At 35.8% G+C, this 7,030-nt stretch overlaps 1 non-coding gene across 1 annotated transcript; it reads left to right on the forward strand.

The window, feature by feature from the left end:
- The first annotated feature begins 4,636 nt into the window (after positions 1-4,636).
- On the forward strand, positions 4,637-4,744 carry LOC112780181 (small nucleolar RNA R71). The gene has a single exon (XR_003191034.1). It is a non-coding gene; the product is annotated as a small nucleolar RNA R71 (small nucleolar RNA).
- Positions 4,745-7,030: the final 2,286 nt, after the last annotated feature.

Consider the following 7,030-nt stretch of genomic DNA (forward strand, 5'->3'; position numbering starts at 1 on the left):
AAATACAAAACATTTAGTCACACAAAGAGGTGCTGGGCACCAATGTCTCAAGAAGAAATGTGAACTAAAATGCCTGTAGTGGATATGTGTAGTGCACTGATAAGAAAAAAAAATGCCAAAGGCTTGTGCAACACATGACACTGAGCAACAAGGAGCAAATAAGCTCAAAGGAAAAGAAAAACAAAGAAAAGAAACTTGCCAAGGATATGTGAATAACAAGAGGCCATAGCAGTGTTTTAGTGGAAACATAAAAAGTGACATTCTTACCTAAAAAACAATAAAGTGATGCTGCAACAACTTTCTGCATGAACACCCCATTATTCAATGTCAATTACTTACTGATATGGCTAATGAATTTACTTTCTGTTTCATTCTTTTTTCTCAATAATTCAGAACTTGCTTGGGGACAAGCAAGGATTAAGTTTGGTGTTGTGATGCCAAGGCATCTTAGGCTAGTTTCACTAGCCTTTTTCTTTTATTTTTAGTTGTTTTATGCATTTTCTTGAGCCTTAAGTAATCATTTGGGCCAAATAGTCATGCTTGTCTTAAATCATTCAACATGAAGATTTTGATGCAAATTCCATGAGTTTTTAGTTATATTACTTGAATGCTATGAATGGAAGATTTCTCATGAAATTTTGCAAGACTTTGATGCAATTGTTTGGATGATTTCAGGGAAGAAGAGGCTAAGCAAGGAAGCAACAAAATCAATAAAGGAAGCTTGAATATCAAATGTGGAGTTTAAGTTCCAGTTTAAGCCTAAACTGGAGTTTAAACGCCAGAATCATGAAGGCTAAGAAATGCTAGAATTGAAGTTTAACCTCCAGTTTAACCTTAAACTGGAGGTTAAACGCCAGAATGAAAAGTCTCACCAAAGAAGCATTCCACGTTTAACCTCCAGTTTGACCTCAAACTGGAGGTTAAACGCCAGAATGATAATGCCACTCAGGAAGGAGTTCCACGTTTAACCTCCAGTTTAACCTTAAACTGGAGGTTAAACGCCAGAATGGGAAAAGCACCAGGGAGCCATTTCCACGTTTAAGCTCCAGTTTGACCTCAAACTGGAGCTTAAACGTGTTCGACCAAGTTTTCCCCTCCAGGGTTGCTCTCTCCATTTCCACGTTTAAGCTCCAGTTTGACCTCAAACTGGAGCTTAAACGTGTTCGACCTCCAGGGCTACCTTTTCCATTTCCACGTTTAAGCTTCAGTTTAACCTTAAACTGAAGCTTAAACGTGTTATATGGAACAGCTTGACCATGCCTTCTTCAAACATAAATAACTTGAGCTACAAAACTCCAAATGAGGTGATTCAAAATGCATTGGAAAGAAGACATCTAGAGCTTTCCAAGAATATATGGCATGCATGGTGGATACTAAAAATTGAGGGAGAAAACAGCCCCGTAATGTGCATAGAAGAGCATAGTACCAACATGCAATCAGGCCAGCTGACCTCTTCACCTTCCATGGAGTATAACTCGAGTTGTAGAGATCCAATTGAGGTTCTTCCAGTTGCGTTAGAAAGCTGACATCCATAGCTTTCTAACGAGGTATAATAGTCTATATTTGGCATCAAATTGGCAAGGTTGACAAGAGAACAAAGTGACGACTCAAGAAAGGGGGTGCAACATTTGAGTGTAGTTTAATGGATCATTATCCTTTTTGGATCAATTATGTCACTCTACCCTTCAAGCAAGCAAGGCCCATCAACAACACCAAATCAAGGCCACAAGAATCATCTAGAATAGTTTATTTTCATTTGATTGTAATTTGCTTTGAATTTCATTTTCATTTTGTAATTTAGGGAGCCTATTTAAAGGCCTTAGTTTCTACATTTGACACACACGGGGGATTGAAGGGGAATCCAGCCCCTGAAGGGGACTTTTTACTTTCACTTTTAGCTAGTTTTCCTTTTCTTTGTAATTGAATTCAGAGCTATGACTCACTAAACCCCCTTTCATTGGGTTAGGGAGCTCTATTGTAATTCAATGAATCAATAATAGTTTATCTTCTTCTTCAATCTTTTCTCTTGAATTTTGTTAGAAAGCTTCTCGATCTAATTCCATTGAGTAGTTGTCTTGGGAAAGAAACTACTCATACTTGGAATCCTTCGGAGCCTTGGGAAAGGAATGGAGGATTCATGCTAGAGAAGCTTTCTCACAGTGGATTGGATTGGGGTTTGGATGGATATTGTGACATGTAATCCTACCAAATTGTGGTTCATGAAATTGTGTGGTATAATCAGTGATCAAGCATCATCTCTTCTTATGAACATTTAAACCAAGGGATTGGGAATTTGTTTGTTTTTAGAGAGCATTGGTGAGCCAAGGAATTGGGATCCAATCATATAAGATTGCCAAGCAAAATTCAATGAATGCATTGGTTGAGGAAGAGATATACATGTTTTGATTCGGAGATTTCAATATCTCCTAAACCCAATGAATTCCCCATTTCTGATTTCTACTTTCTCTTTACATTCTGCAATTCAATTCTTGCAATCATCCCCATTCCCTTTTAATTTCAACAATTTACATTCCGCTCTTTAATTCATGCAATTTAAGATTCATCCATTTAATTTTCTTGTCATTTACTTTTCCCGCCAATTTTACATTCCGCAATTCTCATCGCAAATCTTGATTCCGCTCAACTAGAACACACTTCTAATCCGAATTGCTCACTCAACCAATCCTTGTGGGATTCGACCTCACTCTATTGTGAGTTTTTACTTGACGACGATAACCGGTGCACTTGCCGGAAGGAATTTTGCCGATAGTGCAATTTCCTAAATCGTAGCATAACAAGTTTATGTGCATCAGTGACTCCACATGATCATGAACCTAATAAAACATGAAAGAACAAAAATAAAATTAGATAAATAAAAATTGGGTTGCCTCCCAACAAGCGCTTCTTTAATGTCAATAGCTTGACAGTGGGCTCTCATGGAGCCTCACAGATGTTCAGAGCATTGTTGAGACTTCCCAACACCAAACTTAGAGTTTGGATATGGGAGTTCAACACCAAACTTAGAGTTTGGTTGTGGCCTCCCAACACCAAACTTAGAGTTTGACTGTGGGGGCTCTGGTTGACTCTGTTTTGAGAGAAGCTTACTGTGCCTCTTTTCCATGTTTACAGAAGGGTAACCTTGAGTTGTAAACACAAGGGAGTCCTCATTCAATTGAAGGACTAATTCACCTCTGTCAACATCAATCACAACTCTTGCTATGGCTAGGAAAGGTCTTCCAAGGATGATGGATTCATCCTCATCCTTCCCAGTATCAAGGATTATGAAATCAACAGGGATGTAAAGGCCTTCAACCTTTACTAACACGTCCTCTACTTGTCCATAAGCCTGTTTTCTTGAATTGTCTGCCATTTCTAAAGAGATTTTAGCAGCTTGCACCCCATAGATTCCCAGTTTCTCTATTACAGAGAGGGGCATGAGGTTTATCCCTGAACCAAGGTCACACAGAGCCTTTTCAAAGATCATGTTGCCTATGGTACAAGGTATTACGAACTTTCCAGGATCCTGTTTCTTCTGAGGCAATGTCAGTTGATCCAGATCACTTAGTTCATTGGTGAACAAGGGAGGTTCATCTTCCCAAGTCTCAATACCAAATAATTTGGCATTCAGCTTCATGATTGCACCAAGAAACTTGGCAGCTTGCTCTTCAGTAACATCCTCATTCTCTTCAGAAGAGGAATACTCATCAGAGCTCATGAAGGGCATAAGGAGGTTTAATGGAATCTCTATGGTCTCTAGATGAGTCTCAGATTCCTTTGGTTCCTCAGAGGAAAACTCCTTATTGATCACTGGACGTCCCAAGAGGTCTTCCTCACTGGGATTCACGTCCTCAACCTCCCTTACAGGTTCGGCCATGGTGGTTATGTCAATGGCCTTGCACTCTCCTTTTGGATTTTCTTCTGTATTGCTTGGGAGAGTACTAGGAGGGATTTCAGTGATCCTTTTACTCAGCTGGCCCACTTGTGCTTCCAAATTTCTAATGGATGATCTTGTTTCATTCATGAAACTCACAGTGGCCTTAGATAGATCAGAGACTAAATTTGCTAAGCTAGATGGATTCTGCTCAGAATTCTCTGTCTGTTGCTGAGTGGATGATGGAAAAGGTTTACTATTGTTAAACCTATTTCTTCCACCATTATTAAAGCCTTGTTGAGGCTTTTGTTGATCCTTCCATGAGAAATTTAGATGATTTCTCCATGATGGATTATAGGTGTTTCCATAAGGTTCACCCATATAATTTACCTCTGCTATTGCAGGGTTTTCAGGATCATAAGCTTCTTCTTCAGAAGATGCCTCTTGAGTACTGTTGGATGCAGCTTGCATTCCATTCAGACTCTGAGAAATCATATTGACTTGCTGAGTCAATATTTTATTCTGAGCCAGTATGGAATTCAGAGTATCAATTTCAAGAACTCCCTTATTCATAGGCGTCCCATTACTCACAGGATTCCTCTCAGAAGTGTACATGAATTGGTTATTAGCAACCATGTCAATGAGTTCTTGAGCTTCTGCAGGTGTTTTCTTTAGGTGAATGGATCCACCTGCAGAAGTATCCAATGACATTTTAGCCAATTCAGATAGACCATCATAGAATATATCCAGGATGGTCCATTCTGAAAGCATGTCAGAAGGACACTTATTGGTCAGTTCTTTGTATCTCTCCCAAGCTTCATAGAGGGATTCACCTTCTTTCTGTCTGAAGGTCTGAACATCCACTCTAAGCTTACTCAACTTTTGAGGAGGAAAGAACTTGGCTAAGAAAGCCTTGATCAGCTTATCCCAAGAGTTCAGGCTATCCTTAGGTTGAGAGTCCAACCATATTCTAGCTCTGTCTCTCACAGCAAAAGGGAAAAGCATGAGCCTGTAAACTTTAGGATCTACTGCATTAGTCTTAACAGTATCACATATCTGCAAGAATTCAGTTAAGAACTGAAAAGGATCTTCAGATGGAAGTCCATGAAACTTGCAGTTCTGCTGTATCAGAGAAACTAATTGAGGTTTAAGCTCAAAATTGTTTGCTCCAATGGCAGGAATGGAGATGCTTCTTCCATGTAAATTGGAATTAGGTGCAGTAAAGTCACCAAGCATCCTCCTTGTATTATTATTATTTTCGGCTGCCATCTCCTCTTCCTGTTCGAAAATTTCTGAAAGGTTCTTGCTGGATTATTGTAATTTAGCTTCTCTTAGTTTCCTCTTCAGAGTCCTTTTAGGTTCTGGATCTGCTTCAACAAGAATGTTCTTGTCCTTGCTCCTGCTCATATGAAAAAGAGGGACAGAAAAATAATAATAATAGGGGTCCTTTTTACCACAGTATAGATGTCCCTGTGTGAGTAGAAGAAAAGAAGAAGAAAAAATTCGAACACAGATGGAAGAGGGGGTTCGAATTTGGGTAAGATGAAGTGTTAGTAGATGAATAAATAAATAGAAGGAGATAAGAGAGGGAGATAATTTTCGAAAATAATTTTTGAAAAAGAGTTAGTGATTTTCGAAAATAGTTTTTGAAAAAGGTTAGTAATTTTTCGAAAATTAAAATAAAAAAATTAAAATAATTAGTTAATTAAAAAGAAATTTTGAAAAAGAGGGAAGATATTTTTGAAAATTAAAGAGAGAGAGTTAGTTAGGTAGCTTTGAAAAAGATAAGAAACAAACAAAAAGTTAGTTAGTTAGTTGAAACAAATTTGAAAATCAATTTTGAAAAGATAAGAAGATAAGAAGTTAGAAAGGATATTTTAAAATCAAATTTTGAAAAAGATAAGATAAGGAGATATTTTTGAAAAGATATGATTGAAATTAATTTTGAAAAAGATTTGATTTTTAAAATCACAATTAATGACTTGATTCACAAGAAATCACAAGATATGATTCTAGAACTTAAAGTTTGAATCTTTCTTAACAAGTAAGTAACAAACTTGAAATTTTTGAATCAAAACATTAATTGATGATGTTATTTTCGAAAATTAGGAGATAAAGATAAGAAAAAGATTTTTGAAAAATATTTTTAAAATTTTCGAAAATAACTAAGAAAAATGAAAAAGATTTGATTTTTGAAAAAGATTTTGAAAAAGATAAGATTTTTAAATTGAAAATTTGATTTGACTCATAAGAAACAATTGAATTTTAAAATTTTTTGAAAAAGTCAACTCAAATTTTCGAAAATTTATGAGAGAAAAAGGGAAAGATATTTTTTTTATTTTTGAATTTTTAATGATGAGAGAGAAAAGCATGAAAATGATGCAATGCATGAAAATTTTAGATCAAAACAATGAATGTATGCAAGAACACTATGAATGTCAAGATGAACACCAAGAACACTTTGAAGATCATGATGAACATCAAGAACATATTTTTGAAAAATTTTTAATGCAAAGAAAACATGCAAGACACCAAACTTAGAAATCTTTCATGTTTAGACTCTATGGATTCAAGAATGCATATGAAAAACAAGAAAAGACACAAAATATGAAAACATCAAGATCAAACAAGAAGACTTACCAAGAACAACTTGAAGATCATGAAGAACACTATGAATGCATGAATTTTTCGAAAAATGCAAGATGAATATGCAATTGACACCAAACTTTAAATCTGACTCAAGACTCAAACAAGAAATACAAAATATTTTTTTTGATTTTTATGATTTTATGATTTTTTTGTATTTTCTTTTAATTTTTTCGAAAATCATTTTGAAAAAGAAAAATAAGGATTCCAAAATTTTTAATATGAATTCCAGGAATCTTATGCTCTTTAGTCTAAAACTCCAATCAAAGGGTCAGGCATGGCTTAATAGCCAGCCAAGCTTTAGTATGTAACTCAGACATGACACGCCTGACATTCCCTATCCAAAAGAATTAGACATGGCTTTACAGCCAGCCAGGCTTCAACATGCTTCATGAAACACTAGAATTCATTCTTAAAAATTCTGAAGAAAAATATATTTTTGAAAACATTTTTATTTTAAAATTTTTTTCGAAAACAAAGGAGAAATTTTTGAAAGATTTTTTTTTAAAAAAT

The sequence above is a fragment of the Arachis hypogaea genome, chromosome 19, assembly GCF_003086295.3.
Source record: "Arachis hypogaea cultivar Tifrunner chromosome 19, arahy.Tifrunner.gnm2.J5K5, whole genome shotgun sequence".
In the NCBI taxonomy this organism is placed as follows: domain Eukaryota; kingdom Viridiplantae; phylum Streptophyta; class Magnoliopsida; order Fabales; family Fabaceae; genus Arachis; species Arachis hypogaea.